Source organism: Giraffa tippelskirchi, chromosome 14 (assembly GCF_054371585.1).
Source record: "Giraffa tippelskirchi isolate mGirTip1 chromosome 14, T2T-mGirTip1v1.2.pri, whole genome shotgun sequence".
NCBI classification, from domain to species: Eukaryota; Metazoa; Chordata; class Mammalia; order Artiodactyla; family Giraffidae; genus Giraffa; species Giraffa tippelskirchi.
In genome coordinates this window covers 58791713-58804058 of record NC_137288.1, presented here as the reverse complement: position 1 = coordinate 58804058, position 12346 = coordinate 58791713, and positions in this window count along the sequence as shown.

Sequence of the window (12346 nt, the reverse complement as noted above, 5' to 3'; positions counted from 1 at the left end):
GTATTTATTAACAACAAATATTTATTTAAGGTCCTATTTGTGCTTTTTTCATACAAATAGATAGATGCGTGCATGCCTGCTAAGTTGCTGCAGTTGTGTCCAACTCTGCGACCCTATCGACTGTAACACACCAGGCTACTCTGTCCATAGGACTCTCCAGGCAAGAATACTGAAGTGGGTTGCCATTTCCTTCTCCAAGGGATCTTCCCAACCCAGGGATCAAACCCATGTCTCCTGAATTGGCAGGCAGATTCTTTACCACTGTGCCACCTGGTGACCTTATAAAACAACAAAACAGCCTGTAATTTTACTAGCAAAACAGGTTTATTCAGGAATAGCAAAGAACTGCAATTGGGACACACAACTATAGTGAGTGAAGAGCAAGTCAGATAAAGCAAAGGAGAGGAAACTCTTTTATAGCGGAGCAAAGAAAGTTAGGAGGGACTATTACAAACAAAAAGTTCATTGGAGGAAACTGGGAGGTCAAAGTGTAGTGGCTTTTCATTGGCTGTGTTGTGCCAGCCTCTCATTGGCTGAGCTGTTGCCAGGCAAGGAGAAATCTTTCTTTCTCTTGCTGGGGTAGTGAAGTCACTTCCTGCTAAAAATGCAAGGTAGTCTCTTCCTGTCGGGATCTGTACTGATGTAAACTGGTATGTGCAGGAGAAGTCCCCTTTCTGGCCTCCTGGCTCCACATTAGTGAGGTTTCCCTTTATTAACTTTTCTAGCATGGAGATCCTTATTTTCCCTCTAAGCATTTTTTGAGCACCAAATTTGCACCAAGTTCTCCGGGAAGCCCTTTCACGGTGAGATATATTGGCGCGTCTGATTCTATCCACTTCACAGGTGGGGAAACGAGACTCCAAGGACAGGGATGTGTGTTTTGGCATCACATGTCTGGTCAAGGGGAGAGCTGGGTGTGGGATTCCTGGATCCTGGCCATTTTGTGAGTGTGTATATGTATGTTTAAAAATAAGAATGTATTTAGTTGGATAAACTGAGGCCGATGCACCCCCCTTTGGGGAAACTTAAAATGACAGTCACCTCTGAGACAAGCCAAGGTTGCAACACAGAGGAACTCTTTGCAAGTGTTGGCAGATAGACTCGCAAGCAGTAAATAGCAGGCGTTGATGTGGTACAAATCACACCAGACAAATTTAACTGCTTTTTTTGTAATCTATAGAAATGCCAGATGAAGAGATAAAAAGGAAAGCAGTGAATATAATAGCTCTCAATTTTAGGAAAGTGCTTAGGAATAGTGACTCGGGTGAGGTTCTGAGGAAAAAATAAATAATAACAATTCAAATGGGCCCAACAGGCGATCCTGGCCTGCAGCTGGGAAGCGAGGAACCTCACTGGCCTCAGAGGGTGTGGGAGAGGGAGCTGGGGGTCAGGCACTGGGAGGAGGCTGCACTGACCAGAGCCTGAGTCAAAGTCTGACAAACCCTCATGACTCAAAGTGTGGTCCTGGGAAGAGCAGCCGCTGTGAGCCCAGAGTTGGCCAGAAGTGCAGAATCTCAGGCCACCTCAGCCAGGCTGCAGGAGCATCCAACACTCCAGAAATGCTGCTCTAAACACCGTGAGGTCAGAGGGCACCCCTAACCCTCTAGTCAGGTGCATCTCCATCACCATCACCCTGCTCCTCAGCAATGCCCCCCAAACACTCTGCCCCCAAAATTCACCCTCCTGCTTCCCAACATCAAACTACTGGTTCACTCTCCCGGTGAAGGCTTGTTTCCCTGGAGAGTCTCAGCCGGACTAAGGCATAGGGGATGTTTGTCTTTTTTAAATGAGAGAGTTGGACCATAAAGAAAGCTGAATGCTGAAGAATTGATGCTTTCAAACTGTGGTGTTGGAGAATACTCTTGAGAGTCCCTTGGACTACAAAAAGATCAAACCAGTCAATCCTAAAGGAAATCAGTCCCCGATATTCACTGGAAGGACTGATGTTGAAGCTGAAACTGCAATACTTTGGCCACCTGGATGCAAAGATCTGACTCATTGGAAAAGACCCTGATGCTGGGAAAGATTGAAGGCAGGAGGAGAAGGGGATGACAGAGGATGAGATGGTTGGATGGCATCACCAACTCAATGGACATGAATTTGAGCAAGTCTGGGAGTTGGTGATGAACAGGGAAGCCTGACGTGCAGCAGTCCATGGGGTCACAAAGAGTCGGATACGACTGAGCGACTGAACTGACTGACTGGTGGGATTTCAGGCCCCATAATACGAGGTGGGGTGAGGTGGACATACTTATAGGTAAAGTCAAGGATAGAAACTTGAATTGAGTTGCCCCCCAACGGCATGCCAGGTACTTGGGCATACTTAATGTCATTTATTTCTCACAGTCCTGGAGGTTTTGTTATTCCCCTTTTAGGGTGAGAAAGACACTCAGAAAAGTTAACTTGTCTGAGATTACATGACAAGGAGGGACAGAATCAAGCCTGCTTACCTGCTGTCTTTCCAAAGTCAAGAATTTCCTCCAGGACCCTGCTACCCCACCCCCTCTGCCTACCTGTGTGGATGACCTTGCCCGGCCCTTATCACACCCACATCTAAATGCCCACATCTAAATGACTGCATTTGAGGGTGACAGTGAGGAACTCATCCGTTGAGCCTCAAAACCTCATCTACACCAACTTCTATGATGGCTCATAGGTTTGAGGAATAGAGCTAGGGATAGAAACACAGAAAAGAAAGTTTATAAAACATCAGGCACCAAATATATTATTTAGAATGTATAGTATTCAAAAATACTTGAAGTAAACATAGCAGAAAACTCATATATATTAGTCCCTTAATAATACTAATTAATAAGAATCCCATATAATAAGAGGAAAAGATAATTTCACAGAGACCCAAAAAAAGACAGTTGCTGCCACCAAACACAAACTTAGCTTTGGGTTCTCTGATAGTTGTGGCAAACAAGCGTGATGACATTTTCTAACAAAAGTGAGTGTGATCAGGAAAGATCCACTTTTTTCTTAGCACTTATAGGAAGGCATCTGATGAAACTGACAGATGCCCCTGGCTGGGAAGAAGTGGGAAAAAAATTATCTGCGACCTGGACTGTTTGGGTAAGGTGCCTTCAAATGAGATTCAACTTGGAAAGGTATAGCATTAACACAGGAAGGGAAAAATAATCATAAAGACAGAGATGGATTCATAAGTGAGGGGACCTCAAAAGTGGGGACCTGCTGAGAGAGACACAGGCGCAGAGCAGAGCACAAATTAGATGAGTTTGCAACGGGAAGTGGCAGTGAAATAAATAAGACAGGCAAGACGATTTGGGCATGTTTGCATGTGCAGGGCCCACAATACAAAGCCAAGAGGAGATGGTCTCTGGTGGTAAGATGGAGCCTGAGAGATTGCAGCCAGCTATGGGATCTCATTACCCAGCAGAGGTAGGCAAAGTGGAGAGAGTTCAGGGAAGGGCACCGGGCATGATTAGATAGCAGGAGAGATTAATTTACGAGGAAAGATGAAAAACTAAAGCAGAATTGCTAGGCTCAAGGAAGGCTGGCTCCTGCGTGGAGGGATGAAGGAGGCACTAGGAAAGGTAGCAAAGAGGGAAGGAGGCCTGACCTGGGCCAGGTCCGCCAAAGGATGAATGGGCCAGGGGTAAGGGGAACAAGGTGGGAACACCCACTTAAGGAGACCAGAGGTGCTCAAAATTACAAACTAAGGCAGAGCTGCAGAGCCATGAGTTCTATACAAAGAGCAATCAACACATTTTCTCCAGTCTACTCCTCATTGTGATCAATGGGGCTTATTTTTGGGAAGGAGTGGATGGGACAGGTGCTTAGTTCATTCATTCAACACTGTTGGGCATCTACTGTGTGCTAGGAATGGTACTAAGCATTGAGGAGACACATGTAAGACACAGTCCATGGTCTCTAGGCACTTGAGAGTGCAAATCATTCAACTCTTTTAAGTTAGTGTAATAAGAACTTCTATTTGGAAAAATATAAGCAGAGAACCCTGGAAACCAGATTGAGAAGCCAAAGGAATGCTTCTCAAAAGAGATTGCAATTGAATTAACTTTGGGAAAATGATAGGTATTAGCTAAAGACATGGGTGGATGGATGGATGGATGGATGGGTGAGTTATCTGGCAGAAGAGACAGTAAGTGAGAAGATGTGGAGGTCTGAAATAGCATAACATATTCAAGGAATTTAAGATTCAAATTTGGCTGGAGAAAAGGAGGTAGGAACATAAAGAAAAGAAGGTTAACGTATTAGGCAAGGGGTGGATCTTGAAAGACCTTGTATGCATGAAGCTCAGACATTTGAACCTCAAATTGGAAGCTCTGAGAAGCCAGCAACTGGAGGCTTTTTAAGAAGTAGTATGGCAAAATCAAGTGTGGTTTTGTAACAATTACTCTGATGGTAGTGGAAACAAGTACCCACTGGGAAGTATAGTCAGGAGACAAGGAAATCAATTCAAGGACTGTTTCTATAATCCAGGTAGGAATCTACAAGAGGCTGAACTAAGGCAGTGATGGCAGAGACATAGAGGCTGCAGACCTTTCTAAATAAATGCCTGGCAAGGGAGGTGGGCAGGAAGGTAGAGACAAGTAAATAAGGTCCTGGCATGGGATCCTGACTGGATGGTGGCTTCATCCCTGAGGTTAGGCAATGATCACACAGCATTCAGGGAGAAAGAGTTCTGTTCAGGCAAGTTGGGCTTGAGAGATTTGGAGTATATCCTGTAGGCTGGTGGGCAACAGGTTGATACTCAGTCTAGACTCAAAGATTCAGAAATTATCAACACATCTGTGATACCCAGGGCCCCAGTGTGAAAGAGAAGCCCCCCAGACAAGGTTACACACAGAAAATGGAGAGCAGAGGACTAAGAACAAGTATTGGGGGATACAAACAGCTAAGTGGTCAGTGAAGGAAAGAAGGCTGCCGAGAAGGGTGAGAAGGAGCAGCCTGAGAGGTTGTTGAAAAACGAGAAGACTGGAATCACACAAATCAAGCGAGGAAGAGTTCAAGAAGGGATGATGAACAGTATGAGATGTAATAAAATTCAAGCAAGTAACAGCTAAAGTATCCACTGGATTCAACATCATGGAGGATGAACATTCCCAAGATTCACAGTATGTGATCAGCTCAGTGTGTGAGGGCAGGTAGGTGGATATGGATCACTGCTACACTGAGGGGTCTCCCTCAAGTGGACCTCTCTCTGGGCTTTTATTTCCACCAGATGATGCGGATCTAGGGGGCATGGGGCTGCTTTTTCCATGAATTGGCTGAGGCGAAGTGAGAGGGTGTTGTACAACTCTTGAAAATGCTGAATTCAATATTATGGAAGTCAACGGTGACCAGCAAAAAGAGTGATGGATGAATCAGATGGGGCGTAAGCCAGACTGCAATAGATTGAGAGAGATGCGAGAAGTGATGAGGACAAGAAAGAGTATAGCAAACACTTGGAAATGTTGATCGTGAAGGGCAAGAGTAAGACAGGACAACTCTTAGACTGCGGTGTGTGGTTGACGGGGTGTATGGCTGGCTTAATTTAACTGGTTCTTAAATGAGAATGACCTGAAGATGTTTTGATGTTTTCAGAGTATGAAGGGAAAAGGTAGACAATTTCAAGGGAACGAGATGGAGGACTGGAATCAGCTCGAAAAATGGGCTAAAGAGTTCAGCGTGGGTTCAGTTCTGGGTCATTCCAGGCCCAGGGTGAGCAGTCCTTGCTATGTTCACATTGGGCTCTGACCAACTGATTCCAGTCACAGAGGGAGCCAATTAAACCATTAGCCATTTTGGCAAGTAACATGGGAGATAAGAGAAACTATAGTCTTATATATTCTTTCAAGAAATTATCCTCTAGTTAGACATAGAGATACATTCCCTGTAAAAGGTTACTAAGCATTATAATGGAAGGACTCTTGCCTTAGCCAGAGTAACCTTGAAAACAGAACTTGAGGCAAAAGCTTACTTTCTGTGGTTTTACTGGGACCTGCAATCCCAGGGAAGTAAGAGGAAGGGCGTTGTTTCAGAAACACATTTACTTTCTGTCCATGGTTCCTGAGGCAGGGCTCCTCTAAGACCCTGGTAATTTCGTAAGTGAGAGAAATCTTGTTGGTTTTTGAAACAAGGGCTTTAGATCAGATGAGGTCAGGCATGTTCAGGGTTGTATAGCCATAGACAAGGGCTTTAAATCAGGATCAGGTCCTTACATAGCCTCAGGATGGGGCTGATCACCAGACAGACCAAGGATTAGAGAGTTGGCATTTGTAGCCCCGCCCATCAACCTCTAGGAACTACACATGATGGCGGGGAGTTAGGGAGCTGCTGGGGATGAAATCACTGTAAAGATTCTCAAACTCTATAAAAACTCCTGAAGATGCGCTGAGCGTCCACCCTGATGAACACATGTCAGGAGTATGGCGCATCCCAGTTCTATGGAGACAGAAGCTCCTATGCTGGGAACCCTTTCAGACCTTACCCTCTGTACCTCTTCAAGTTGATCTGTTGATCTGTAGCCTTTATAATACCCTTTATCATAAACTGGTTAGGGTTATGGGTTCTGGGAGCCACTCCACCAAATTAATCAAACCCAAGAAAAGGGTCATGGGAACCTCTGATTTACAGCCAGTGGTCAGAAGCACAGATGAAAATCTGGATATTGAAAATCTTGCAACTGGCTTCCGAGGTGTGTGGGGCTGAGTCCTCGACCTGCGGGATCTGTTGCTATCTTCAGGTAAATAGTAACAGAACCGAGTTAATTGCTTGGTGGTGTTGAAAAAACACACAAGGGAGAGGGGACAGGAAATGAAGCAGGAGGATGGGGGTGAACATGAGCAAGTTCCTTGCTGAGCTGAGCCGGCCACCACCTTGCAACAAACACAGCTGGCTGCTTGGTCTTCCAAGGGTTGTTTCCAGAGTTGTTTCCATGAAGTAAGTGCCTCTTAGAACATCCCCGGAAAGTGAGAAGGAGAAGGGCAAGCCCCTGATCACTGGCTCGTTGTCTCTCTTCTCTAAGGGACCAAGGTCCATCCAGGAGGCATTATCTGAGTTGTGTTACCAGCCAGAACTGCAGCGGTCCAACAGTCCATCTCCACCACAGATTGCCGAGGTCTCTCCTGGTCAGTTGGCTCCATGTGTGGAGGCTCTGAAGGCTATGGTGAAGGAAGCAGCTATGGCTTTATAACCATTGGAATAGTGTGAATGTTCCCTAGGGCCACTGTGGCCAGGAAATACACGGAGGACCAGGTTCTGGGGTGTGGGCAGGCCAGGCAGAACTAGATGGTGCTGAGGCCAGGTCCAGCATGGACTGGGTATCTTCCCATGAGAAGAGCATCAAATGCTGCTCTGAGCACTTCAGGTAAACTAACTCTTCCAGTCTTTGTTACAGCCTAATGAGATACGGATACACTCGATTAGAGATGGGGAAACTGAATTAGAAATGGATTAAGGAGCCCCCTAACTCTACACAGCTAGAAAGCGGTTGAGGGAGGATTCAAACCCAGGCACTCCATTGTGTCATACTGCCAACCCCAAGAACCAGGGAGGAGGAAGCCCCCAAAAGAGACATGGTATAACAGAAGGAGGAACGGGGTTTCAGAAGCTGAAACCATTAGGATCTAATGGGCAGAGAATGAGGAGATGGGTGTTGTCAGTGGGAAGAGCAGACTGGATAAACAGGGCAATAAAGTACAAGTGACCTGAATGCAGCCTGGCCAAGGAAGGGCTATGTGGCAATGGGCTGGAGCAGAATATTGGAATGTGCTCTGTAAGATGGGAAGTGGAGAGTAGGGTAAGGGAACTTGGCCGGCTGTCAGTGGAGCTTCCCTACATGTGCCCCTGTGAGCCATGATCCACCTCCCTCTGCACGTGTGCACTTGTGAGCCTGACCCACCTACCACCTACTGGTGGGCCTGGAGAGAAAACAGCCTCCACCCCCAGAGGGTCAGGGCGGCCCTGGACCTAGAGTGGCTTCCAGGTCTCAGTCCTCCAGACCCCTCTTGTCTGACCCCTTGAGGCCTAGTAGACCCTTTTCTCACCCTTTCCTACTCTCTGCTAACCCAGTTGTTGTTTAATCACTAAGTCGTGTCCAACTCTCTGTGACCCCATGAACTATAGCCCGCCAGGCTCCTCTGTCCCTGGGATTTCCCAGGCAAGCATACTGGAGTGGGTTGCCCCAAATCCTTCCAGGAAAGAAGCACTGAATATTTGTCCAGTGCCTGCTAGGAGAGACACTCATCTTTCTCTCTGAATTCCAAAGTAACCTGGCGAAGTGGGCGGTGATAGCTTTCAGCTTATCAGTGAGAACTTGCTTTGGCCTTGATGGGGCCAGTCTCAGAGGTGGGCACTGGGTGAACCTCCAAGGGCCAACTCAGCTCCAGTCCCACAGCCTGGCTGTGCCCACAGGGCACCTCCAACCTCCAGATTCCCAGCTGCCCCACCCACATCTAGTCCCATTCAGTCATCCCTTTCTCAGGCAGGGTGCCACCATCAGCCTGATGGTATGAATCAGCTATTCAGAATCATTCCTTCATTCCATCATAAAGTATTTTCTGAGAGACCGCAAAGAGTCAGACATCACTGAGCAACTAAGCACACACACATGTGCCAGGCAACATTCCAGGCTTGAGACACACACATTCCTGGCCTCACGGAGCTGGCATTCTACTGATAAATAAATATATAATACAGTGTCTTCCAAATCACCACAAAAATAACTGAACAGTGTAAGGAGAGAGAGACTGGGTAGACATTTGAGTAGAGCCCAAATCAAGTATAAGAGTGGTCCTGAGAGACGGAGAAGGGCAGCCAGGCAAAGAATGAGTTTGGTAGGGGTGAACTTGGTGTCTCTCTTCTCACATCCTTCATGTCCAATCCATCATTCGTTCCACGTCTCTCTGTTCATCTGCCACCACCTTCGTTCAAACCACCATGGTTTCCTCTCCAATTTTGCAGAAACTTTCAGTCCATTATCCAAACTTCAAACTCCTGCAAAATGTACATCTGGCTACATGGCATTAAACACTTTAGTACCTTCCCACTGTTGTTAGACTAAAAAACAGCGTCCTTCCTGTGGCTCCCATGGTTCTGCACAGTCTGCCCCCACCCTCCTCGTGTAACACAGTCTTCCCACCCCCACCCCCATTCTCCCTAAAACCCATTCACTCCGATCTTCTTGCACACACACTCCCCAACCCATCACTCTTTTAGAACACCTTCCCCAACATTCAGCTTGGACAGCTCCCTTTGTTATTGCTGGCTTACAACCGTATTTCTCTTTCCCATAGCATATATTTATGCATTTTTTATCATGATTATTTAATTCTATAAGAGGTAAGACTGTATCTGTTTTTAATTACCATGGTAATTCCAATATCAAATACAGTGCTGGCATAGAATAGGCCATCAATTCATACTTATTGAATGAATAAATGAATGAATGGCAGTTGTTCTTGAGGCAAGGAAAGCACACAGCCTGTCTCCTTATGGCAAGATAGAACAAGCCTGGGGATCTGGAAATGGCAAGTATTATAAGTAAATGAGCTCCAGGTCCCAGGCCAGAGCCAAGATGGTAGAGCTACCCACAACCCCAGACCTCACAGAGAGAAAGGGGGGACTCTTATGAGAGCAATTCAGACTGGCACCAGCAGCCAACTTCATTTAAAGAGGCATAACACTTTAATTATCAAAGTACTCCAAAGGGCTAATACAGCTGAAAACTAATTGCTGGTAAAGGCTTCCTGGGTGAGGTCAGTGAGCTCAGGAAAAGTACCAGGACACAATGAGACTTTGAATTAGTATGCCAGGAACATCCAAAACATATGCACTGTGTTCATAGACATGCCTAAGTATATTAGACATTTTGGGACTTATTATTCATATGAGTTATAATATGGAAATCAAATTTTATTTCTAAATTGCAATCAAATGATATTTTCTATTAAAACTGTAATAGCGAGCCAAATTAAGCAATGCTACGGGTTACATATTAGTAATTCAGTTTTGTTATAACTCACATTTTTTTTATTTTGTTACCAATCATCATGGGAATGAAATAAAACAGAATATTTTCCAAACTGAACTGAAAAGACTTTTCCTTGGCATAACAGAAACTGCTTAAGAGTTCAAATTAATAATACTGTCTTCGTGAAATAGACAAAGACATGCATGGTGATGAAGCTTCACACCCGTGAAAATAATTCACCTTCTTCTATCATTGCCCTGCAGAACCAAGGGCCAGAGGGACACAAAAGGCCAATTAATTAAATCTCCTGTATTAAGACAAAATTGTCCCTCCTTAAAGGCTGACACCCCATTAAGAGCCAAATTTTATTTCTTTGCTCAAAGTGCAGTAGCCTTTCCTTAAATGTGTCTGGATCCCCCACTGCCTCTTGTACATAGTAGGTCTCCATAAAAGCTTGAGATGTTAGCTTAATAAGTAAATCAATCACAATTTAACCAGTTAGAAACATCTATTGATGTTATATAAACATATAAATCACCCATAACAGCGTTTGGTACATGGAAGCTGTTTATAAATACAAGGTCTCTTTTCCCTAACAGACACAGTTCAAGATAGCAGTCACCTTCCGTGGTCCATCTAAAAATCACTCTATTGAGAATAGGGAGCAACTATTGAGTGGTTACCATGTGCCAGGCATTGTGCCAAGCCCTTTACATATATTATCACATTGATCATTCACAACAGTCCTAGAAGTGAGAGCTACTCTTAGTTCCATTCTACAGATGAGGAAACTGAGGCACTGAAAGGAAAGTAACTTGCTCAAGGTTACAAAACTTCTCTTTCTTTTAAGGTTTTTTGATGTGGACCATTTTTTAAACCTTTATTGAGTTTATTACAATATTGCTTCAGTTCTGTGTCTTGGTTTCTTAGCCACAAGGCCTGTGGGATCCTAGCTCCCCAACCAGGACTTGAACCTGTATCCCTTGCATTGGAAGGCCAAGTTCTAACTACTGGGCCCCCAGGGAGATCCCCACAAAGCTTCTGATGGTAGAACCAGATTTCAAGTTTGAGACGAGAGCTAGTGCTCTAACCACTGTTGTTCGCTGCCTCTCACATCCAAGAAAGTTCCATAAACTTTATCTTTCCCTCAGAGCTCTGGCCAAGATTCTCCCAGACCCTCAGGTGAAGAGAGTGGTTGGTTTTGCTTTAGACTCCCCTGGCTCACATCCTCTGCATCCTCAAAAGCTGTGGAGAGAAAGCCCCATGTACTCTAAAAATTCCCTTCCTGCTCCTGTGAACAGTGCTTCTCAGGCCACATGGTCCAGGAGTGTAAAATGGTCCTGATCAGACTAAGTACCTGATATTACCCAGGACTTCCTTGCCCAGGATAAAGCTGGCCACTAAGTTCTGCTGGACCTTCCAGGTCCCCTCTGCCTCCAGCATCTGGGTCCATTCATGCCAGAAGTGCTGGGCTGAATTGTGAGCAGTGTCTACGCCTCTCAAATTCTGTCTACCCCGGACCTCAGAATGTGCCCTTATTTGGAAATAGTGTCTTTACAGATAAAATCAGTTTAGGATGAGGTCATACTGGACTAAGGTGGGCCCTAAACCTATGACTGGTGTCCTCACAGGAGAGAGAGACCTGGAGACACACAGGAAGAAAGGCCATGTGAGGACGGAGGCAGGGACTGGAGTGATGCAGCTACCAGCCCAGGAAAGCCAACGATTGCTAGGAGCCTCCAGAAGTTGAAGCAGGCATGGAAGGACCAACACTGGAGGCTTCAGAGAGAGCATAGTCCTGCAGACACCTTGATTTTGAACTCTGAACTCCAGAACTGCGAGAGAATAAACCCCTGTTGTTTCAAGCCGCGCAAGGTGCAGTATTTTATTATGGCACTGCTAGGAAGCTAATTCCCAGTTTTCCTACTTGCTCAACCCAGAGGCAGATGACCCTTCACCTTTTGCCCTGAGCACCAAGCATCTCCATGAGATCAGCAGGCAGGTGAGGCCAGTGTGGTCCCTGGATCCAAGCCAGGCCCCAGACTTTGATCCCAGTCTGCAAAGAGGTAAGTCCAGAAATTGAGAGAAAGCTTTTAGAAGCCTATAGCAATTTGACAGAGTAGTTTTATGTCTGTTGACTTCAGTAATAAAAAAAATTGGGACTTGTACATTGTACATCTGTTTTTTATTTCATTTTACTGGTAATTCATTTTTACTGCATTTTACAAAATCTCCTTCTATGACATATTGAAAACCAAAGGGGGAAAAAAAAAACCTGATCATTCAGCAACAAGAGTCTGAGAAACGTTGGAGGGGACCAAAGGCCTTTCTGGAAACAGAGCCCAGTCTCCTTGAGAGGCAGGACCCATCATAAGAGCATTTCAGGCTTCTTCTTTGTATAATAACAAG